We start from the raw sequence: 24,938 nt of genomic DNA on the forward strand, positions 1-24,938 counted from the left end.
AAATCAGAAAAGACATGAAAAATTGCCATGTTTTGCAAACATGTATGGAGCGTGAATGAATATGATAACAGTTCCTGCTTAAGCCCATTAGGGTCCCACAGCCCTGAAGATTCCCACTCAGCTCCCTATGTTCTCAGGCTACTGCTGGAATTTACTTCTGGCTTTCCCCGCCTTGATTGTCTCAGTTAACCTTGTTGTCTGCAGCCTCAGAGTTAATAATAGAACTCTGATAAAGAGGATATATCCACAGCCATGAGTCATGAAGATGATATGAAAGCTCATTGTAGCAGGTGGGATAGGTTCCACTTTCCTGCTGATTTACCGCTCTCTCTCGCTTGGCTACACCTTGTTTCAATGACCACTGATCCCAGAAACACATCTTAAACCAATTACTCAGAAAGCATCTTTCTTAGTAACTTCAGCATCCCACATAACCTAAAAACCAAATCCATGAAGGAAACATTGCTTAATTTACTACTAGAAACTGCTTACCCCAAACAGCTCATCACCCTACGAACTACCTTGGACTTCATCTGCAGGACCAGACTCACGTGCCACACTCTGCAGCTCTTCATTTGAACTGGTCACACCGCCATTATCTTTGCCCCCCATCACTCCAGAGGTGTCCAACAAAACAATGCAAGTAAGTGTTCAGGTCTTTCAAGAACACTGACTCCAAGAAAACATAATCACCTTAGTTAAAACATCTAACTCTAACCGTGATGTCAACTTCCGATATTGACTCCCTCTTCTTTGACCTCAATCACACCTTTGAGATAGAGCTGACATGTGTGGAAAAGTAAATTTTGCCATGTTCTGTGTCCCTACGTGTCATCCATCATATGTTATATGTGCATGATTAATATGCATATGTTATTCCCCATGTTTGATTAAAGACGCAATTATAGTTGTGTCCACCTCTAGTATGCCAGTTTCCAGTTCTCGTGAATACTACGAATATCAGGCCTATGTAAAGCTACGTTGCCACGTTTCTCAGTGTGCACGTTAATGCATTGTAAAATCCCCGTTTCTAGGCCTCAAAAGGGCCCGGACACCAGATTTCAGCTCCTGTCTCCTGAAGCCCTCGCTGAGGAGCGATACAGCCCCCACCTGTATCCTCGACCCTTCACTTATTTCCTGCATCGCAGTGCCCGGCCCAGCTTGGCTCTGCCTCTGAGTCTGCCAAGAGTATGTTATGATTCCAGTTATCAGTTCAGTCCTCCTTCTCTGCATTCCTAAGCTACTGAATCGCATCAATAGTTACCGTCATAGTCTAGCCTCTACGTCTCCATGTAAGAGAAATACTGCATTTAGTGGTCATTTAATATTCTTCATCACGCACTACATGTAGAATAATGCATGCTCCAGTCTTAGAGTCTGTTAGCCTTTCCCCTCCTGACTTCTAGTTTATATCAACATGTTCTCTAAACATCAGATACTAGATACTGCTTAGGTACATGTCGCCCTGACTCTCCAGACTTCAGTCTCTGCTCCTAGCACAGAGTTCATAGCCCCCAGCTTCTCCTAGTAACACGTCATTGCCAGTTTGCGCGCACCATCAGGTTAGAGGTCCCGGCTCCTTAGGTAGCCCCCTCCATGGGTTCCGCCCCATTCATGACATATTCTGTTACGTTTGCATCACATGTCTATGTATACGCCCTGTTACACCTACTTTCACCCTTATCTTTCGCGACTGCTACGCGTCACGCTTTCTGCTCCACCCACTGCTACGCCTATTGCAATGTAATGCTATGTGTTTGCGTTATGTATATATGCTCATGTACTGTTATTAAAAGTTATCCTTCCTTCCTTCCTTCCTTCCGCCGATTCCGATCCTGCCCCCGGCAGCGCTGCCATCCTAGTCCTGTGCAGGTTGTCCTGTTCCTGTCCTTTATGCTGTATTAAACCTGCAAAACTCCTACTACCTCGAATCTTGACTCTTATTTATTGAGCTATCTGTTATTCATTTATGCATTCAAAAATAGGGTATTATTTATTTATTTACCACATAATGGCGCCCGAACAGGGACTTGCCCTTTCCCCACGCGTCGGTGAAGCCACGCCGACCCCCTGACCCTCTGCAGTCGTGACGGAACTCTTCTGCGCACCGGCAGATATTTCTGCTTCAAGTATCCCTCAGGCCCACGGAGGAGACGGAGGAGGCGGTCCAGCATCCAGACGAGACGGTGGAGGAACGCGGCGAGTCCCGACCAGAGCCCAAGCCGAGAGTCCAAGGTCCGAGGTATCCGGAGGTCCACCCGTAACTGAAGTCCGAAGTTCGTCGTCCGTCGTCGTAGCAGTCCAGTCCAGTCCGAGGCCTTCCGTTCTTGCTGCCCGGTGAGTACCGTTACTGGGGTGGTATCTAGACAGGGTCAATCTAATTGTCTCTGGTCTGTGGGTTGGTGGTACACAGACTCACAAACGAAGTGTCCACTTCGGTGGATGCGGGTCCTGACGTGTCTCTTTATGAGACCGGTAAGTTTTGTACTGTTTCAGCAGTACATCTAGTTTCTGTTCTAGTCAGTTCTGTTCTCGAGAAAATTCATGTATTCTGTTTTCCGTATTCCAGGTAGTATTTCTGTTCGAACTGTTATTTTAAATGTTCTTCATGTATTTTAATGTCGTGGTATGAATGGGGAATAAGTATCGTGTTCATTGTGTATTGTATTGTGTCTAGATTACAGTTCAGTCATGCCCTTGTTTTCCAAGTTACGTCAGTTAAAAACTAGAAAGGGTCTGCTGGAAGCAGCAGTTCCAGTCCCGCCTAGGGACAGTCCAGGTCATTTTATGTATCAGAAGCATGGCATAAGCGCCATATTGTATCTAGATTTATGGGTCGAGTATACCAAACAGTTAGAGGAAAAGTATAGATGGCCTGTGTCAGGCACATGGGATGCCGAATGCATCATGAGAGTAGAAGAGGCATTATGGAAAAAGAAAGCCAGACAGTCACAGAAAGATGCCATCGAGTTATGGCGCAAAGAAGCTCATAAAAGAACCGAAAAAGAAATCCGAAAGTCAGAATTAAGTAGAGAATCTCAAGAGCGAGCCCAAGAAAAAGAATTAATCGAGATAGGTGAACAAGTTAAAACTGAACAGTCAGACAGACGGAGGAATGCCCTTATTAAGGATATGTACCCTCTTCTTGCCGAGGGTTTGCCAAAAGCGACCCCGGAGGCATCCAGTAATTTCCCGCCACCATTAGTTCCGACCAAGCTACGTCACAAATCGACCGCAGCTGATATTTTTATTTCGTCCTATTTGGACGACACAGTCCCAGAATATGTAAATCCTGTTCGCGCTCCGCCAGTCCCTGTAAATCAGGCACTTCCCGTTCCTCTAGACACCGGGGTACCCCTTGCAGTACCTGCTACGGCCCCCCCGGTCCAGCCCGCCATACCAGTTCAGCCCGCATTTCAATTTCCTGCCACACTAGTACGAAGAGGATCAGTCGACGATTCTAGTTTAGGGGCCGCAGGAGGAGGTCCTCCTCAGACCCCGCCGCCACATAAGCGTTTAACGTCAGCCGAATTACATGCACAAGCGTCACAGCGTACGCCCAGACATCAGACTGTAGCAGAAATAAGAAAAGCCCTTAATGAATGCGGCTATGATCCAGTCCCAGGCGAGGATAATATGGTTTTATATTCATTCCGCGTAAGAAAGGTGGCCGAGTATCTAGTCACCCTACCGAATATGAAAGAAGACCTAGACAGAATATATCGTTTCATCCGTACAGGGGATGATCCAGAAAGCATTAGCGAGGCCATGTCTCAAAGGAAAGCCGAGATCCAGCTCATGATATTAAAGTTTCTGATTAACTGTCTAATAAGAGAACAAGATTACCCGTCTAAAGATCCGGCCGAAATGAAAATCCTGACAAGGTGGAGTGATAATATAGCCGAGGGTAAGCACAAGACCGTCGGTGCTATGGAGAGTATGTACAAGAAAATCCGTAAAGAAATAATAAAGTTACACGAACAGCGTAAAGCAGCACAAGTAAGCGAGAAAGAAAGTAACTCTGATACTGAAGAGGTAGAGGACGAGAATCCCGCCAGAATAGCGTATGTAGGAAAATCTAGATTTCCAGATCGCCATTTACGCCTAGAACACAAGTCCACTTTCCATCATCCAGCACCAGAACAAGGTTCTCTAGAACAAGTGTTTCAAGCTACCGATCACATTCTGAAATCACGAATCGGTTACAGTGAGTTAAGTACTATGCATGAACAAGAACTAGCCCGATCAGCAGTCCGATGGACTACTGATTCTACCACTTTTCCAGACGAAATAGTGGCACAAATGTTTCTGAAAATGCCCCCAGCCGAGCAACGACTGGCGGGTATGTATATGATTCAGCACCTCATTACATTGTATGAGGGTCAGCACTCTGATCCAGGCCCGTTACATGATATCCTGAACGAGTTACTCCAGTATAGATGGAAAGGTCTAGGTACCGATTTAATTAGTGTCATTCTAGAACAGCGTCACAAATATAGAACGTTTTTGAACCCGCATTTTGTTCATGTCTCACCCCCAGAAAGTAAACCATTTTACATGGAGAGACAGAATCCGTTACGAGAAGTCCACCCAGTTAGAGGAACGGGTGGCGAACTAGAACGAGTGTTTGTTTACACCCCGATCACAAAGATGGAACTCTTAGAGATGAAAAAATTAATTCCCTGTCATGATAAAGATCCAGCAGGGTTCCATAGAGAATTAAAAGACATGCTCCGTATGGGAGAATACACGTATCCAGATATAATTAAAATGTTAAAGGTTCTGTTGCCCGCAGGGGTGTATGAAAAGCTCAAGGAAAAAGAATGGGAGGTGGGAGAGAAAAAGATCGATTGGGCAGTTCTAGAAGCTGAAGATAAGGCACGAGTACCAGGTACCGGTCTTGGAGCGAAATGTAAAGAATTACCTGAATTATTGATTCAAGTTTTACCCAGATTGTTAACAACGAAAAAGGAAGACTGGGATGCAATCTCAGCCTGTAAACAGAAGCAAGATGAGGACATTAGTGATTTTTATTCTAGATTTGAGAAATGTTTTAGCATCAACAGTGGCCTCAAGACAAGTAGTGAGTCATACCCTCAGCTTTTTGTTACTAAATTAGTCGAGAATTCAAGTCCACAAATTAAGAATCGAGTTTTGAAAGTCGAAAGTACCTGGCAAGCTAATACCCCGTCCCAGATGTTACAGATGCTCCAATACCACCAGAATAGAATCAGAGAAGAGCAAGAACACGAAAGGAAGCGTATGAAAGACACGAAAATGAAAGTACTAGTTGCACAATCTGTTCCTCAAGACAGTCAGAAGAGGGGTCCGAATCAAGCCAGTCATCCTGCAGCTCCCGTTAAAGGGAACTGCAATTATTGTAAACAGCCAGGTCATTTTATAAACGAGTGTGCAGTTCTGAAACACAACATAGCTACTGGTAAGACTAAAGAAAGACCACGTCCGCCTAGACAAGAACAAGTTTTACAGATTCCTCAGCCACAGAATGCACCACAGACAGTTACAGCACCGCAGCCCATCGCTGCAACACAGCATGTTACACAGCAAATGTATCAGTATGCACAGTCCGAGTATCCAGAGTACCAGCAGTATTCATGAAACAGCCTAGAGAGGGAGGTAGGCTTGCCTCTCATCGAGATACCTGTAGATCAAGAAGGTCCCTATGTTCATAGTCAAGTATTAGGGAAAGACAGAAAGTTTTTGATTGATACAGGGGCAAGTAGGACCACAATTAGTCATGCCGAAGTTCCAGGGGCTCCGCTCTCAGGCTCTAGAAATGTTTCCCTTGGATTTTCAGGAAAACCTATCGTAAATGAAATATCAAAGCCAGTTACTCTAGAAGTAGGTCCATTGTCCCGCACTACTGATCTGTTACTTACTAAGTCATGTCCAGAGAATTTATTAGGCATTAAAACACTGAAAGAGTTAGGTGCAGTTATATGTTGTTCCCCAGAGGGAATACGATTGTTCCTGCGTGACTTTAAGGGTCACTATGTATTACGAGATTTTGATCCCAGATTGTCTAATGTTCCGCAGCATTTATGGGCACAAGGTCCAACTGATGTAGGTTACATGCAAATCACACCCCATCGTGTGACTCTCAAGCCAGGTGTAGTGTTACCACGAATCAGACAGTACAGATTGCCACCTGAGGCTGTAGCAGCCTTATCCAAAATTATTGACGAGCTCATCGCTCAGGGAGTAGTTGTAGAAACTGACTCCAATGTATGCAATTCTCCGATCATTCCAGTCATGAAACGTACTGATCCTAATGCACCCCCAGTATATCGATTAGTGATTGACCTACGAGAACTTAACAAATGTATTATTCCTCAGTACCCAGTTGTCCCAGATATCTCTTCCCTTTTGACAGCCATTGATTCCGAAGCAACGTTCTTTACTGTAATCGACCTCAAGAACGCATTTTTCAGTGTTCCAATTCATCCAGACAGCCAGTTTCTTTTCGGATTCTGTTTAAATGGAAGGAGCTATATGTTCACACGAGCTCCTCAAGGTTTCACAGAAAGTCCTAGTATTTATAGTCAAGCACTTAAGAGACAACTTGATAATGTTCACATGCCAACTGACACTGCCCTGCTCCAGTATGTCGATGATCTACTGATCACAGCCCGTTCTGAACGTGACTGCGAGCGAGCGTCACTGACGGTTCTGTATTTCCTAGCCGAGATGGGGCACAAGGTGTCCCCTTCGAAGCTTCAATTCTGTGTCCAGCAAGTGGTATACTTAGGACACTTACTGTCCAAGAGGGGTAGGCAGTTGACACCAGACCGTATCCAGTTAATAGCGAGTCTTCCTCAGCCCAAGACCCAGAAGGAGGTACGTGCTTTTATCGGCCTTACTTCTTACTGCCGACAATGGATTCCTCAGTATGCATTTCTAGCCAAACCACTGATACAGTTAACGACACAGGAGACAGCCGTATCGTCTGTCCTCCCTTGGACATCTGAACATACACTTAGTTTCAATGAGTTAAAGAAAGCTTTATGCCAAGCTCCAGTTCTAGCCACACCGAACTACAGTAAGCCTTTTACACTTTTCGTCACAGAACGTGAAGGTACAGCATTATCTGTTCTCACACAAGATCAAGTAGGACAATACAAGCCATGTGCTTATTTTTCGAGCACATTAGATCCTGTAGCCCAGGCTCTGCCTGCGTGCCTCAAGTCAGTTGCAGCCACAGCACTAGCTATCAGACAAAGTGATTCCATAGTATTAGGACACTCCCTGACAGTACAAGTTCCACACTCCGTGGAAGTTCTTTTAAACCGAACACAGACTCAGCACTTGACAATCGCACGTTTAACAGGTTATGAATTGACACTGTTCCAGCCACACATAGAAATCAGACGCTGCAACATCCTGAACCCTGCTACACTGTTACCATCAGTTACTTTAAGTCCGGACACACACGACTGTGTGGAAGTAGTTAATATTACGACAAAGCCAAGACAAGATCTGACAGATATTCCGTTACCAGATCCAGACCTGACACTTTATGTGGATGGTTCATGTATGAGAACAAGTACAGGAGAACTAGTCGCCGCATATGCAGTGACTACTGACACCGAAGTTATTGAGACACACCGTATTGACACTCTGTCCGCTCAAGCAGCAGAGCTAGTTGCTCTGACACAAGCCTGCATACACGCTAAGAACCGGAAAGTTAATGTTTACACAGATTCACGCTACGCATTTGGAGTCGTACACGACTTTGGAGTGCTCTGGCAGGAGAGAGGTTTCATGACTTCTCATGGAACCAAGATTCAGCATGGTCTCCTTATTCAAGCTCTGTTAGATGCAATACATTTACCAACATCCATTGCTATCATGAAATGCAAAGCACATACGAAAGTTACTGACACTATTTCCCAGGGTAACGATCTAGCAGATCGCACAGCCAAGCTTACAGCACAGACTCCAGACATTCCAGTTAACAAGACACTGACATCCACTCTAGATCCGACTACATGTATGACAGTTAAGGACCCTACTCAAGATGTCATAGATATCCAGTTACATGCTACTCCCGATGAAATCAAGAAATGGTCCGAACAAGGAGGGGTCCAGACAGATCAAGGATGGGTGACGAAGGGTAGAGCCACATGGTTTCTCCCCGACTCTATGGTTCAAGTCATTATCAATACCGCACATAGTCCAGCACATTTAGGAGAAAAAGCTATGTTAGACAGTATCCAGAACATTTGGTTCAACAAGCATTTACGAGCTGCAGCCAAGCAGAAAGTCCGTACCTGTATGATATGTTGTCAGTTTAATCCAGGTAAAAGTGTCCCGGTGGAACAAGGGGGATTCCAGCCTCCTGACCACCCTTTTGAAGTCCTCCAGATGGATTATATTCAGATGGAGCGATGTCGAGGTTTCAAGTATGTCCTTGTAGTTGTATGCGCTTTGTCCCGGTGGACAGAGGCATATCCAGTCCCAGATTACACAGCCGCGACCACTGCCAAGCAGTTGGTTCGTGAGTTCTTCCCCCGTTATGGACTCCCTAGGGTCGTATATTCTGATAACGGCCAGCCATTCTCCTCAGAGTTAATGAAGCACGTTTCCCTTTTGTTAGGATACCAGTGGAAGTTCCATTGTGTACGCCATCCTGAAGCAGCAGGTCTCGTAGAGAGACATAACCAGACCCTGAAAATCCGCATCGCCAAAGTGTGTAAAGAGAAAGGTGTGGACTGGCTAGTAGCTCTGCCAGTCGCTTTATTCTATATGCGCATGGTCGCACATTCCAGATCAGGTCTGTCCCCGTACGAGGTCGTTTTCGGCCGCCCCCCTAACATGTGGGGTACTCCTAGACTCCGAAGTATTACCGATGTTTCAAGTAATATGCTGACAGATTACCTAGCTTCCTTGATGTCTGCCCTCAACTCTTGTCGTTCACAGGTTGCCGCCGCATTTCCAGACAATACCGAGGTGGCACCGCATGAAATCGTTCCAGGATCCATGGTCTTAATTCGCAATTTTGATCGCTCAAGTCCGCTGGAGCCACGCTGGAAGGAGCCCCGACAGGTCCTCCTCGCCACCCGTACGGCCGTGAAGTTGGAAGGTCGCAAAGGCTGGGTGCACCTTTCGCACGTAAAAAAGTTTTATGGACTGAAACCCGTCTCAAAGAACATTTCCCAGGATTCAAAGGACTGCCAAAGTACTATTCTTAAGGACTGTCCCGCAAAAAACAATGATACTGCACCCTCCCTGTTAGAGAAAACTCCGCAACAGGAGTATAAGTTGAAACTCCGGTCTAGTAAAATAAGTCAGCCAGTTTGATTGTCTAAGTCCTCCCCTAGGTGAAACGGTTAGACTGTTTCTGACATGTATAAAATAGACCCCCATAGTGAGAGAGTTAGTCAAAACTCAATCCGATGTATCGTTTTTTTATGTTTCATATTATTTCTCAGCATTATGATTTCCTGCACCAGTTATGCCTTTTACCTGTATTTTCCAGTTTCTCATGTAAATATGTCTGCTAATGTTACAGTAGAACACACGTTTAGTGATCTGCCTCCTCATGAACTCTCTTACCGCCTCGCTATGCGAAATAATTCTTTTATCCGCATGTTACATTACTCACACCAGACCAGCAATGCTACAAATTGTTGGGTGTGTGGTCGACTCCCCCCTTTCCAGACGCCGAAGGGAGTTCTGCCACTCTTTCCTTATCCGTTTTCACATAATGGTTCGTGTGGAGCATGGTCCACGTTAACGTCGTCCTCAACAGATATGTCTTTTCTTAACAGTACATGTTTTCCAGACAAGCAAGGTCTTCCCCACAGAACCGGGTTAGATCTAGAAAATGAAGTTTATAATTTAGGTAATTATTCTTCGAATTTCATGGTCCTGAATGTTCAGTCTGATACTACTCCAGACTTACCTGCAATTTCAGTACTACCAGTCAAAGGCGAATTATGTGTCCGAAATAATGGTTCCGTACATGTAGGACATAGTGATTGTACTACTATTGTCAAGTATAGTGACAGTAGGAAATCTATTTTCAAAGCTTCACGTCATTCTTATTTTATTTGTGGTCAGACCGCATATGTTCGTCTGCCCCTCGATTGGGAGGGAACCTGTTACATTGCCTTCCTACTGCCACCGGTTTTTCTAGCCCCACCCGATTACCATAGGAATTCCCACCTAGTACATACTAGACACAAGAGAAACCTCCCGATTGTCAATTATACTGAAACTGCTCTAGAACAATATATAGATATCAATAAAGGTGTCTTTCCTTATTTAGGTACAGTTGTGAATAGTAAACTGATACGTAGATTAACCAGAACCCTCGAAGCAGTAGTAATTGAGACTACTTCTGCTCTAAGTAATTTAACCGAAGAACAATCCTTTATGAGAATTGTCGTGCTCCAAAATCGTCTCGTCCTTGACGTCATACTGGCCGATAGGGGCGGGGCCTGTAGAGTCATCGGATCTAGTTGCTGCATTTTCATTCCAAATAACGCGCCGTCTGTTTATTCAGCTATAACCAGACTTCATAAAATTGCCCATCTGTTACACCAAAATCCAGGCACTTGGACATGGTCCGGTTGGTTCTGGAATATAATTTCCGCCTGGGGATGGAAAGTCTTGTCCTTTCTAGGTATTGCAGTAGCGATCATATTTAGCTGCTGCCTCTGTATACAATGTGGCCCTGCGATTTGCGGCATTTGTGCTACCTCTTGTATTCCTAGTCCCAAGCCCCGTTCTAAATCCCGTTCCAAGAAAATTCGAGACGAGCAAATGATACTGTATGAAATGATAGATGGTATCATGAATATTGATGTTTCCTGATGGAAACGTAGTGACAAGGAGGGAATGTGGAAAAGTAAATTTTGCCATGTTCTGTGTCCCTACGTGTCATCCATCATATGTTATATGTGCATGATTAATATGCATATGTTATTCCCCATGTTTGATTAAAGACGCAATTATAGTTGTGTCCACCTCTAGTATGCCAGTTTCCAGTTCTCGTGAATACTACGAATATCAGGCCTATGTAAAGCTACGTTGCCACGTTTCTCAGTGTGCACGTTAATGCATTGTAAAATCCCCGTTTCTAGGCCTCAAAAGGGCCCGGACACCAGATTTCAGCTCCTGTCTCCTGAAGCCCTCGCTGAGGAGCGATACAGCCCCCACCTGTATCCTCGACCCTTCACTTATTTCCTGCATCGCAGTGCCCGGCCCAGCTTGGCTCTGCCTCTGAGTCTGCCAAGAGTATGTTATGATTCCAGTTATCAGTTCAGTCCTCCTTCTCTGCATTCCTAAGCTACTGAATCGCATCAATAGTTACCGTCATAGTCTAGCCTCTACGTCTCCATGTAAGAGAAATACTGCATTTAGTGGTCATTTAATATTCTTCATCACGCACTACATGTAGAATAATGCATGCTCCAGTCTTAGAGTCTGTTAGCCTTTCCCCTCCTGACTTCTAGTTTATATCAACATGTTCTCTAAACATCAGATACTAGATACTGCTTAGGTACATGTCGCCCTGACTCTCCAGACTTCAGTCTCTGCTCCTAGCACAGAGTTCATAGCCCCCAGCTTCTCCTAGTAACACGTCATTGCCAGTTTGCGCGCACCATCAGGTTAGAGGTCCCGGCTCCTTAGGTAGCCCCCTCCATGGGTTCCGCCCCATTCATGACATATTCTGTTACGTTTGCATCACATGTCTATGTATACGCCCTGTTACACCTACTTTCACCCTTATCTTTCGCGACTGCTACGCGTCACGCTTTCTGCTCCACCCACTGCTACGCCTATTGCAATGTAATGCTATGTGTTTGCGTTATGTATATATGCTCATGTACTGTTATTAAAAGTTATCCTTCCTTCCTTCCTTCCTTCCGCCGATTCCGATCCTGCCCCCGGCAGCGCTGCCATCCTAGTCCTGTGCAGGTTGTCCTGTTCCTGTCCTTTATGCTGTATTAAACCTGCAAAACTCCTACTACCTCGAATCTTGACTCTTATTTATTGAGCTATCTGTTATTCATTTATGCATTCAAAAATAGGGTATTATTTATTTATTTACCACATAATGGCGCCCGAACAGGAACTTGCCCTTTCCCCACGCGTCGGTGAAGCCACGCCGACCCCTGACCCTCTGCAGTCGTGACGGAACTCTTCTGCGCACCGGCAGATATTTCTGCTTCAAGTATCCCTCAGGCCCACGGAGGAGACGGAGGAGGCGGTCCAGCATCCAGACGAGACGGTGGAGGAACGCGGCGAGTCCCGACCAGAGCCCAAGCCGAGAGTCCAAGGTCCGAGGTATCCGGAGGTCCACCCGTAACTGAAGTCCGAAGTTCGTCGTCCGTCGTCGTAGCAGTCCAGTCCAGTCCGAGGCCTTCCGTTCTTGCTGCCCGGTGAGTACCGTTACTGGGGTGGTATCTAGACAGGGTCAATCTAATTGTCTCTGGTCTGTGGGTTGGTGGTACACAGACTCACAAACGAAGTGTCCACTTCGGTGGATGCGGGTCCTGACGTGTCTCTTTATGAGACCGGTAAGTTTTGTACTGTTTCAGCAGTACATCTAGTTTCTGTTCTAGTCAGTTCTGTTCTCGAGAAAATTCATGTATTCTGTTTTCCGTATTCCAGGTAGTATTTCTGTTCGAACTGTTATTTTAAATGTTCTTCATGTATTTTAATGTCGTGGTATGAATGGGGAATAAGTATCGTGTTCATTGTGTATTGTATTGTGTCTAGATTACAGTTCAGTCATGCCCTTGTTTTCCAAGTTACGTCAGTTAAAAACTAGAAAGGGTCTGCTGGAAGCAGCAGTTCCAGTCCCGCCTAGGGACAGTCCAGGTCATTTTATGTATCAGAAGCATGGCATAAGCGCCATATTGTATCTAGATTTATGGGTCGAGTATACCAAACAGTTAGAGGAAAAGTATAGATGGCCTGTGTCAGGCACATGGGATGCCGAATGCATCATGAGAGTAGAAGAGGCATTATGGAAAAAGAAAGCCAGACAGTCACAGAAAGATGCCATCGAGTTATGGCGCAAAGAAGCTCATAAAAGAACCGAAAAAGAAATCCGAAAGTCAGAATTAAGTAGAGAATCTCAAGAGCGAGCCCAAGAAAAAGAATTAATCGAGATAGGTGAACAAGTTAAAACTGAACAGTCAGACAGACGGAGGAATGCCCTTATTAAGGATATGTACCCTCTTCTTGCCGAGGGTTTGCCAAAAGCGACCCCGGAGGCATCCAGTAATTTCCCGCCACCATTAGTTCCGACCAAGCTACGTCACAAATTGACCGCAGCTGATATTTTTATTTCGTCCTATTTGGACGACACAGTCCCAGAATATGTAAATCCTGTTCGCGCTCCGCCAGTCCCTGTAAATCAGGCACTTCCCGTTCCTCTAGACACCGGGGTACCCCTTGCAGTACCTGCTACGGCCCCCCCGGTCCAGCCCGCCATACCAGTTCAGCCCGCATTTCAATTTCCTGCCACACTAGTACGAAGAGGATCAGTCGACGATTCTAGTTTAGGGGCCGCAGGAGGAGGTCCTCCTCAGACCCCGCCGCCACATAAGCGTTTAACGTCAGCCGAATTACATGCACAAGCGTCACAGCGTACGCCCAGACATCAGACTGTAGCAGAAATAAGAAAAGCCCTTAATGAATGCGGCTATGATCCAGTCCCAGGCGAGGATAATATGGTTTTATATTCATTCCGCGTAAGAAAGGTGGCCGAGTATCTAGTCACCCTACCGAATATGAAAGAAGACCTAGACAGAATATATCGTTTCATCCGTACAGGGGATGATCCAGAAAGCATTAGCGAGGCCATGTCTCAAAGGAAAGCCGAGATCCAGCTCATGATATTAAAGTTTCTGATTAACTGTCTAATAAGAGAACAAGATTACCCGTCTAAAGATCCGGCCGAAATGAAAATCCTGACAAGGTGGAGTGATAATATAGCCGAGGGTAAGCACAAGACCGTCGGTGCTATGGAGAGTATGTACAAGAAAATCCGTAAAGAAATAATAAAGTTACACGAACAGCGTAAAGCAGCACAAGTAAGCGAGAAAGAAAGTAACTCTGATACTGAAGAGGTAGAGGACGAGAATCCCGCCAGAATAGCGTATGTAGGAAAATCTAGATTTCCAGATCGCCATTTACGCCTAGAACACAAGTCCACTTTCCATCATCCAGCACCAGAACAAGGTTCTCTAGAACAAGTGTTTCAAGCTACCGATCACATTCTGAAATCACGAATCGGTTACAGTGAGTTAAGTACTATGCATGAACAAGAACTAGCCCGATCAGCAGTCCGATGGACTACTGATTCTACCACTTTTCCAGACGAAATAGTGGCACAAATGTTTCTGAAAATGCCCCCAGCCGAGCAACGACTGGCGGGTATGTATATGATTCAGCACCTCATTACATTGTATGAGGGTCAGCACTCTGATCCAGGCCCGTTACATGATATCCTGAACGAGTTACTCCAGTATAGATGGAAAGGTCTAGGTACCGATTTAATTAGTGTCATTCTAGAACAGCGTCACAAATATAGAACGTTTTTGAACCCGCATTTTGTTCATGTCTCACCCCCAGAAAGTAAACCATTTTACATGGAGAGACAGAATCCGTTACGAGAAGTCCACCCAGTTAGAGGAACGGGTGGCGAACTAGAACGAGTGTTTGTTTACACCCCGATCACAAAGATGGAACTCTTAGAGATGAAAAAATTAATTCCCTGTCATGATAAAGATCCAGCAGGGTTCCATAGAGAATTAAAAGACATGCTCCGTATGGGAGAATACACGTATCCAGATATAATTAAAATGTTAAAGGTTCTGTTGCCCGCAGGGGTGTATGAAAAGCTCAAGGAAAAAGAATGGGAGGTGGGAGAGAAAAAGATCGATTGGGCAGTTCTAGAAGCTGAAGATAAGGCACGAGTACCAGGTACCGGTCTTGGAGCGAAATGTAAAGAATTACCTGAATTATTGATTCAAGTTTTACCCAGATTGTTAACAACGAAAAAGGAAGACTGGGATGCAATCTCAGCCTGTAAACAGAAGCAAGATGAGGACATTAGTGATTTTTATTCTAGATTTGAGAAATGTTTTAGCATCAACAGTGGCCTCAAGACAAGTAGTGAGTCATACCCTCACCTTTTTGTTACTAAATTAGTCGAGAATTCAAGTCCACAAATTAAGAATCGAGTTTTGAAAGTCGAAAGTACCTGGCAAGCTAATACCCCGTCCCAGATGTTACAGATGCTCCAATACCACCAGAATAGAATCAGAGAAGAGCAAGAACACGAAAGGAAGCGTATGAAAGACACGAAAATGAAAGTACTAGTTGCACAATCTGTTCCTCAAGACAGTCAGAAGAGGGGTCCGAATCAAGCCAGTCATCCTGCAGCTCCCGTTAAAGGGAACTGCAATTATTGTAAACAGCCAGGTCATTTTATAAACGAGTGTGCAGTTCTGAAACACAACATAGCTACTGGTAAGACTAAAGAAAGACCACGTCCGCCTAGACAAGAACAAGTTTTACAGATTCCTCAGCCACAGAATGCACCACAGACAGTTACAGCACCGCAGCCCATCGCTGCAACACAGCATGTTACACAGCAAATGTATCAGTATGCACAGTCCGAGTATCCAGAGTACCAGCAGTATTCATGAAACAGCCTAGAGAGGGAGGTAGGCTTGCCTCTCATCGAGATACCTGTAGATCAAGAAGGTCCCTATGTTCATAGTCAAGTATTAGGGAAAGACAGAAAGTTTTTGATTGATACAGGGGCAAGTAGGACCACAATTAGTCATGCCGAAGTTCCAGGGGCTCCGCTCTCAGGCTCTAGAAATGTTTCCCTTGGATTTTCAGGAAAACCTATCGTAAATGAAATATCAAAGCCAGTTACTCTAGAAGTAGGTCCATTGTCCCGCACTACTGATCTGTTACTTACTAAGTCATGTCCAGAGAATTTATTAGGCATTAAAACACTGAAAGAGTTAGGTGCAGTTATATGTTGTTCCCCAGAGGGAATACGATTGTTCCTGCGTGACTTTAAGGGTCACTATGTATTACGAGATTTTGATCCCAGATTGTCTAATGTTCCGCAGCATTTATGGGCACAAGGTCCAACTGATGTAGGTTACATGCAAATCACACCCCATCGTGTGACTCTCAAGCCAGGTGTAGTGTTACCACGAATCAGACAGTACAGATTGCCACCTGAGGCTGTAGCAGCCTTATCCAAAATTATTGACGAGCTCATCGCTCAGGGAGTAGTTGTAGAAACTGACTCCAATGTATGCAATTCTCCGATCATTCCAGTCATGAAACGTACTGATCCTAATGCACCCCCAGTATATCGATTAGTGATTGACCTACGAGAACTTAACAAATGTATTATTCCTCAGTACCCAGTTGTCCCAGATATCTCTTCCCTTTTGACAGCCATTGATTCCGAAGCAACGTTCTTTACTGTAATCGACCTCAAGAACGCATTTTTCAGTGTTCCAATTCATCCAGACAGCCAGTTTCTTTTCGGATTCTGTTTAAATGGAAGGAGCTATATGTTCACACGAGCTCCTCAAGGTTTCACAGAAAGTCCTAGTATTTATAGTCAAGCACTTAAGAGACAACTTGATAATGTTCACATGCCAACTGACACTGCCCTGCTCCAGTATGTCGATGATCTACTGATCACAGCCCGTTCTGAACGTGACTGCGAGCGAGCGTCACTGACGGTTCTGTATTTCCTAGCCGAGATGGGGCACAAGGTGTCCCCTTCGAAGCTTCAATTCTGTGTCCAGCAAGTGGTATACTTAGGACACTTACTGTCCAAGAGGGGTAGGCAGTTGACACCAGACCGTATCCAGTTAATAGCGAGTCTTCCTCAGCCCAAGACCCAGAAGGAGGTACGTGCTTTTATCGGCCTTACTTCTTACTGCCGACAATGGATTCCTCAGTATGCATTTCTAGCCAAACCACTGATACAGTTAACGACACAGGAGACAGCCGTATCGTCTGTCCTCCCTTGGACATCTGAACATACACTTAGTTTCAATGAGTTAAAGAAAGCTTTATGCCAAGCTCCAGTTCTAGCCACACCGAACTACAGTAAGCCTTTTACACTTTTCGTCACAGAACGTGAAGGTACAGCATTATCTGTTCTCACACAAGATCAAGTAGGACAATACAAGCCATGTGCTTATTTTTCGAGCACATTAGATCCTGTAGCCCAGGCTCTGCCTGCGTGCCTCAAGTCAGTTGCAGCCACAGCACTAGCTATCAGACAAAGTGATTCCATAGTATTAGGACACTCCCTGACAGTACAAGTTCCACACTCCGTGGAAGTTCTTTTAAACCGAACACAGACTCAGCACTTGACAATCGCACGTTTAACAGGTTATGAATTGACACTGTTCCAGCCACACATAGAAATCAGACGCTGCAACATCCTGAACCCTGCTACACTGTTACCATCAGTTACTTTAAGTCCGGACACACACGACTGTGTGGAAGTAGTTAATATTACGACAAAGCCAAGACAAGATCTGACAGATATTCCGTTACCAGATCCAGACCTGACACTTTATGTGGATGGTTCATGTATGAGAACAAGTACAGGAGAACTAGTCGCCGCATATGCAGTGACTACTGACACCGAAGTTATTGAGACACACCGTATTGACACTCTGTCCGCTCAAGCAGCAGAGCTAGTTGCTCTGACACAAGCCTGCATACACGCTAAGAACCGGAAAGTTAATGTTTACACAGATTCACGCTACGCATTTGGAGTCGTACACGACTTTGGAGTGCTCTGGCAGGAGAGAGGTTTCATGACTTCTCATGGAACCAAGATTCAGCATGGTCTCCTTATTCAAGCTCTGTTAGATGCAATACATTTACCGACATCCATTGCTATCATGAAATGCAAAGCACATACGAAAGTTACTGACACTATTTCCCAGGGTAACGATCTAGCAGATCGCACAGCCAAGCTTACAGCACAGACTCCAGACATTCCAGTTAACAAGACACTGACATCCACTCTAGATCCGACTACATGTATGACAGTTAAGGACCCTACTCAAGATGTCATAGATATCCAGTTACATGCTACTCCCGATGAAATCAAGAAATGGTCCGAACAAGGAGGGGTCCAGACAGATCAAGGATGGGTGACGAAGGGTAGAGCCACATGGTTTCTCCCCGACTCTATGGTTCAAGTCATTATCAATACCGCACATAGTCCAGCACATTTAGGAGAAAAAGCTATGTTAGACAGTATCCAGAACATTTGGTTCAACAAGCATTTACGAGCTGCAGCCAAGCAGAAAGTCCGTACCTGTATGATATGTTGTCAGTTTAATCCAGGTAAAAGTGTCCCGGTGGAACAAGGGGGATTCCAGCCTCCTGACCACCCTTTTGAAGTCCTCCAGATGGATTATATTCAGATGGAGCGATGTCGAGGTTTCAAGTATGTCCTTGTAGTTGTATGCGCTTTGTCCCGGTGGACAGAGGCATATCCAGTCCCAGATTACACAGCCGCGACCACTGCCAAGCAGTTGGTTCGTGAGTTCTTCCCCCGTTATGGACTCCCTAGGGTCGTATATTCTGATAACGGCCAGCCATTCTCCTCAGAGTTAATGAAGCACGTTTCCCTTTTGTTAGGATACCAGTGGAAGTTCCATTGTGTACGCCATCCTGAAGCAGCAGGTCTCGTAGAGAGACATAACCAGACCCTGAAAATCCGCATCGCCAAAGTGTGTAAAGAGAAAGGTGTGGACTGGCTAGTAGCTCTGCCAGTCGCTTTATTCTATATGCGCATGGTCGCACATTCCAGATCAGGTCTGTCCCCGTACGAGGTCGTTTTCGGCCGCCCCCCTAACATGTGGGGTACTCCTAGACTCCGAAGTATTACCGATGTTTCAAGTAATATGCTGACAGATTACCTAGCTTCCTTGATGTCTGCCCTCAACTCTTGTCGTTCACAGGTTGCCGCCGCATTTCCAGACAATACCGAGGTGGCACCGCATGAAATCGTTCCAGGATCCATGGTCTTAATTCGCAATTTTGATCGCTCAAGTCCGCTGGAGCCACGCTGGAAGGAGCCCCGACAGGTCCTCCTCGCCACCCGTACGGCCGTGAAGTTGGAAGGTCGCAAAGGCTGGGTGCACCTTTCGCACGTAAAAAAGTTTTATGGACTGAAACCCGTCTCAAAGAACATTTCCCAGGATTCAAAGGACTGCCAAAGTACTATTCTTAAGGACTGTCCCGCAAAAAACAATGATACTGCACCCTCCCTGTTAGAGAAAACTCCGCAACAGGAGTATAAGTTGAAACTCCGGTCTAGTAAAATAAGTCAGCCAGTTTGATTGTCTAAGTCCTCCCCTAGGTGAAACGGTTAGACTGTTTCTGACATGTATAAAATAGACCCCCATAGTGAGAGAGTTAGTCAAAACTCAATCCGATGTATCGTTTTTTTATGTTTCATATTATTTCTCAGCATTATGATTTCCTGCACCAGTTATGCCTTTTACCTGTATTTTCCAGTTTCTCATGTAAATATGTCTGCTAATGTTACAGTAGAACACACGTTTAGTGATCTGCCTCCTCATGAACTCTCTTACCGCCTCGCTATGCGAAATAATTCTTTTATCCGCATGTTACATTACTCACACCAGACCAGCAATGCTACAAATTGTTGGGTGTGTGGTCGACTCCCCCCTTTCCAGACGCCGAAGGGAGTTCTGCCACTCTTTCCTTATCCGTTTTCACATAATGGTTCGTGTGGAGCATGGTCCACGTTAACGTCGTCCTCAACAGATATGTCTTTTCTTAACAGTACATGTTTTCCAGACAAGCAAGGTCTTCCCCACAGAACCGGGTTAGATCTAGAAAATGAAGTTTATAATTTAGGTAATTATTCTTCGAATTTCATGGTCCTGAATGTTCAGTCTGATACTACTCCAGACTTACCTGCAATTTCAGTACTACCAGTCAAAGGCGAATTATGTGTCCGAAATAATGGTTCCGTACATGTAGGACATAGTGATTGTACTACTATTGTCAAGTATAGTGACAGTAGGAAATCTATTTTCAAAGCTTCACGTCATTCTTATTTTATTTGTGGTCAGACCGCATATGTTCGTCTGCCCCTCGATTGGGAGGGAACCTGTTACATTGCCTTCCTACTGCCACCGGTTTTTCTAGCCCCACCCGATTACCATAGGAATTCCCACCTAGTACATACTAGACACAAGAGAAACCTCCCGATTGTCGATTATACTGAAACTGCTCTAGAACAATATATAGATATCAATAAAGGTGTCTTTCCTTATTTAGGTACAGTTGTGAATAGTAAACTGATACGTAGATTAACCAGAACCCTCGAAGCAGTAGTAATTGAGACTACTTCTGCTCTAAGTAATTTAACCGAAGAACAATCCTTTATGAGAATTGTCGTGCTCCAAAATCGTCTCGTCCTTGACGTCATACTGGCCGATAGGGGCGGGGCCTGTAGAGTCATCGGATCTAGTTGCTGCATTTTCATTCCAAATAACGCGCCGTCTATTTATTCAGCTATAACCAGACTTCATAAAATTGCCCATCTGTTACACCAAAATCCAGGCACTTGGACATGGTCCGGTTGGTTCTGGAATATAATTTCCGCCTGGGGATGGAAAGTCTTGTCCTTTCTAGGTATTGCAGTAGCGATCATATTTAGCTGCTGCCTCTGTATACAATGTGGCCCTGCGATTTGCGGCATTTGTGCTACCTCTTGTATTCCTAGTCCCAAGCCCAGTTCTAAATCCCGTTCCAAGAAAATTCGAGACGAGCAAATGATACTGTATGAAATGATAGATGGTATCATGAATATTGATGTTTCCTGATGGAAACGTAGTGACAAGGAGGGAATGTGGAAAAGTAAATTTTGCCATGTTCTGTGTCCCTACGTGTCATCCATCATATGTTATATGTGCATGATTAATATGCATATGTTATTCCCCATGTTTGATTAAAGACGCAATTATAGTTGTGTCCACCTCTAGTATGCCAGTTTCCAGTTCTCGTGAATACTACGAATATCAGGCCTATGTAAAGCTACGTTGCCACGTTTCTCAGTGTGCACGTTAATGCATTGTAAAATCCCCGTTTCTAGGCCTCAAAAGGGCCCGGACACCAGATTTCAGCTCCTGTCTCCTGAAGCCCTCGCTGAGGAGCGATACAGCCCCCACCTGTATCCTCGACCCTTCACTTATTTCCTGCATCGCAGTGCCCGGCCCAGCTTGGCTCTGCCTCTGAGTCTGCCAAGAGTATGTTATGATTCCAGTTATCAGTTCAGTCCTCCTTCTCTGCATTCCTAAGCTACTGAATCGCATCAATAGTTACCGTCATAGTCTAGCCTCTACGTCTCCATGTAAGAGAAATACTGCATTTAGTGGTCATTTAATATTCTTCATCACGCACTACATGTAGAATAATGCATGCTCCAGTCTTAGAGTCTGTTAGCCTTTCCCCTCCTGACTTCTAGTTTATATCAACATGTTCTCTAAACATCAGATACTAGATACTGCTTAGGTACATGTCGCCCTGACTCTCCAGACTTCAGTCTCTGCTCCTAGCACAGAGTTCATAGCCCCCAGCTTCTCCTAGTAACACGTCATTGCCAGTTTGCGCGCACCATCAGGTTAGAGGTCCCGGCTCCTTAGGTAGCCCCCTCCATGGGTTCCGCCCCATTCATGACATATTCTGTTACGTTTGCATCACATGTCTATGTATACGCCCTGTTACACCTACTTTCACCCTTATCTTTCGCGACTGCTACGCGTCACGCTTTCTGCTCCACCCACTGCTACGCCTATTGCAATGTAATGCTATGTGTTTGCGTTATGTATATATGCTCATGTACTGTTATTAAAAGTTATCCTTCCTTCCTTCCTTCCTTCCGCCGATTCCGATCCTGCCCCCGGCAGCGCTGCCATCCTAGTCCTGTGCAGGTTGTCCTGTTCCTGTCCTTTATGCTGTATTAAACCTGCAAAACTCCTACTACCTCGAATCTTGACTCTTATTTATTGAGCTATCTGTTATTCATTTATGCATTCAAAAATAGGGTATTATTTATTTATTTACCACACATGCAAGCCACACCCAAAACATACTCATCAAATGCTGAGTCATTTGCTTATTGGTATTCACAAGAATTCAGAAACATGCTGTCGGGAGGAGGGAGAAGCATTAGTATTAATAAAAGCCCAGGAAGCCTCCACATCCCTGAAGAACCTCCTTGCACCACACAGGAAGCTCACTGCAAAATACAAGGTTACCTACAATACCTGAATCATCAGGAAAACCTCCACAGTAGATAAGAAGTCTTTAAAGCAATCCAGGACAGTATGAATCATAACAAAGTGTGAAGCAGCAATATCTAAAGAGAAATGCAACACTATCAACAAATTCTACACAGAAAAAATGGACAATAAAGCACTACTGCTGTCAAGTTTCAAGATCTTTATTAAAGGTTTAGATTTACAAAGAGATCAACAGTGATATAACATGCAAAATCCAAATCTTCCTACATTAAAATAAAATAAAAACGTTGTGCAACATATAAATTCATTTGCTGGACAATATTTGATCCAGGTTGCGGCTCTAGCAAACTTAGTAGTATATGTTGTAGAGAAAGGTATTAAAATAGTACCTCTGATAAGATTAAAAAAAATAATTGACATTCATGATTTAGGGCTTAATATAATTTTTAAAAAACGTTTTTTTTAAATGTAAATGTATGCAGCACATCATTTCATTTACTGGACTGTATAACATCTGGGTTGCTGCTCTAGCTGATTTAATACCATATTTTACGAAAAGAGGTTTAAAAAAATCTAGGGGACTTTTAAAGCAGAACAAAATAATAAAACATAAAACTCCTGTCATCCCATCAAATTCTTCACCAAACATCTGTAACACATGTTAAAGGGAGGAAATTCATAATAACCAATAACACACATTGGTGGACACTATCAATCAATCAATCAATCATAGCATCTATAAAGCGCGCTATATACCCGTGGGGTTTCAAGGCGCTGGGAGGTGGGGGGGTACCGCTACTGCTCGAACAGCCAGGTTTTGAGGCGTCTTCTGAAGGTCAGTAGGTACTGCGTCTGCCATAGGTGTAGGGGGAGGGTGTTCCATGTCTTGGCAGCGAGGTGGGAGAAGGATCTGCCGCCGGTGGTGGCTCTGCGGATGCGGGGGACGGAGGAGAGGGCGAGGTCGGCGGATCGTAGCTGGCGAGTGGGGGTGTAGAAGTTGAGGCGGCTGTTGAGGTATGCCGGTCCGGTGTTGTGGAGTGCTTTGTGTGCGTGGGTGAGGAGCTTGAAGGTTACTCTCTTGGTGACTGGGAGCCAGTGCAGGTCTTTCAGGTGCGGGGTGATGTGGCTGCGTTGTGGGATGTCGAGTATCAGCCGCGCGGATGCGTTCTGGATGCGTTGGAGCCGTTTGAGGAGTTTCGCCGAGACACCTGCGTAGAGAGCGTTTCCGCAGTCTAGTCTGCTGCTGACGAGGGCCTGGGTGACTGTCCTTCTGGTTTCGGTAGGGATCCACTTGTAGATCCTGCGAAGCATGTGAAGGGTGGTGAAGCAGGAGGAGGAGACAGCGTTGACCTGCTTTGTCATGGAGAGGGTGGAGTCGAGGATGACCCCTAGGTTGTGTGCTTGTTCAGTGGGGGTGGGTGCTGTTCCTAGCGAGGTGGGCCACCAGGAGTCGTCCCAGGCCCAGGGGGTGGGCCCGAGTATGAGGACCTCTGTTTTGTCTGAGTTCAGCTTCAGTCTGCTGTTTCTCATCCAGTCTGCGACGGCCGTCATTCCCTCATGGAGGTTGGTTTTGGCAGTGTGGGGGTCTTTGGTGAGGGAGAGGATCAGCTGGGTGTCGTCTGCATAGGAGATGATGTTGAGGTTGTGCAGTCGGGCGATGCGGGCAAGTGGGGCCATGTAAATGTTGAACAGCATGGGGCTGAGGGAGGAGCCCTGGGGTATGCCGCAGATGATCTCGGTGGCCTTGGAGCGGAAGGGAGGGAGGCGGACGCTCTGTGTTTTGCCGGATAGGAAGGAGGTGGTCCAGTCCACCGAGATATTATGTATTCCTGCGTCGTGGAGGCGTGTGCGTAGGGTGTGGTGGCAAACTGTGTCGAAGGTGGCCGCCAGGTCCAGGAGTATGAGGGCCGCGGTTTCCCCGTTGTCTAGCAGGGTTCTGATGTCGTCTGTGGCGGCTAGGAGGGTTGTCTCGGTGCTGTGGTGGCGGCGAAATCCGGACTGGGATGCGTCTAGGATGTTGTTTTTCTCGAGGAACCTGGTAGGTTGTATGTTGACGGCCTTCTAGATGATTTTCACCAGAAAAGGGAGCAGGGAAATGGCACGGAAGTTCTTGAGGTCCTTGGGGTCAGCCGTGGGTTTTATCAGGAGGGCGTTGATTTCAGCGTGTTTCCAGTCCACCGGGAAGGTTGCCGTTTCGAGGGAGCAGTTGATGGCCTTCCGGAGGTGGGGTGCGATGGTGGTGCTGGCCCTGTTGAAGACGTGATGTGGGCAGGGGTCTGTCGGGGAGCCGGAGTGCACGGAGTTCATGATCTTGATGGTGTCGCTGATGTCGATGTTTGGTCAGGCGGTTGGTGTGGGTGGCGGTCGTGTGGGTCTCGGTGATGGCTGGGGCGGGCGTGGTGATGAAGCTGTCGTGGATGTTTGCGATCTTGCGGTGGAAAAAGGTGGCGAGCGAGTTGCACAGTTCTTGTGAGGGGGGATGTTGATTGCGCTAGAGGTGGGGTTGGAGAGTTCTTTCACGATGTTGAAGAGCTCTTTGCTGTTGTGTGCATTGTGGTCTAGGCGGTCTTTGTAAGAGGCTCTCTTGGCGGCTCTGATGAGGTAGTG

General features: G+C 45.6%; 1 protein-coding gene across 1 annotated transcript in view; it reads right to left on the bottom strand.

The window, feature by feature from the left end:
* Positions 1-24,938, bottom strand: part of LOC144817999 (complement component C6-like) — a 652,704-nt gene that overhangs the window by 171,864 nt on the left and 455,902 nt on the right. The gene's annotated exons all lie outside the window — the stretch shown is intronic.

The sequence above is a fragment of the Lissotriton helveticus genome, chromosome 2_1 (assembly GCF_964261635.1).
Source record: "Lissotriton helveticus chromosome 2_1, aLisHel1.1, whole genome shotgun sequence".
Classification (NCBI taxonomy): domain Eukaryota; kingdom Metazoa; phylum Chordata; class Amphibia; order Caudata; family Salamandridae; genus Lissotriton; species Lissotriton helveticus.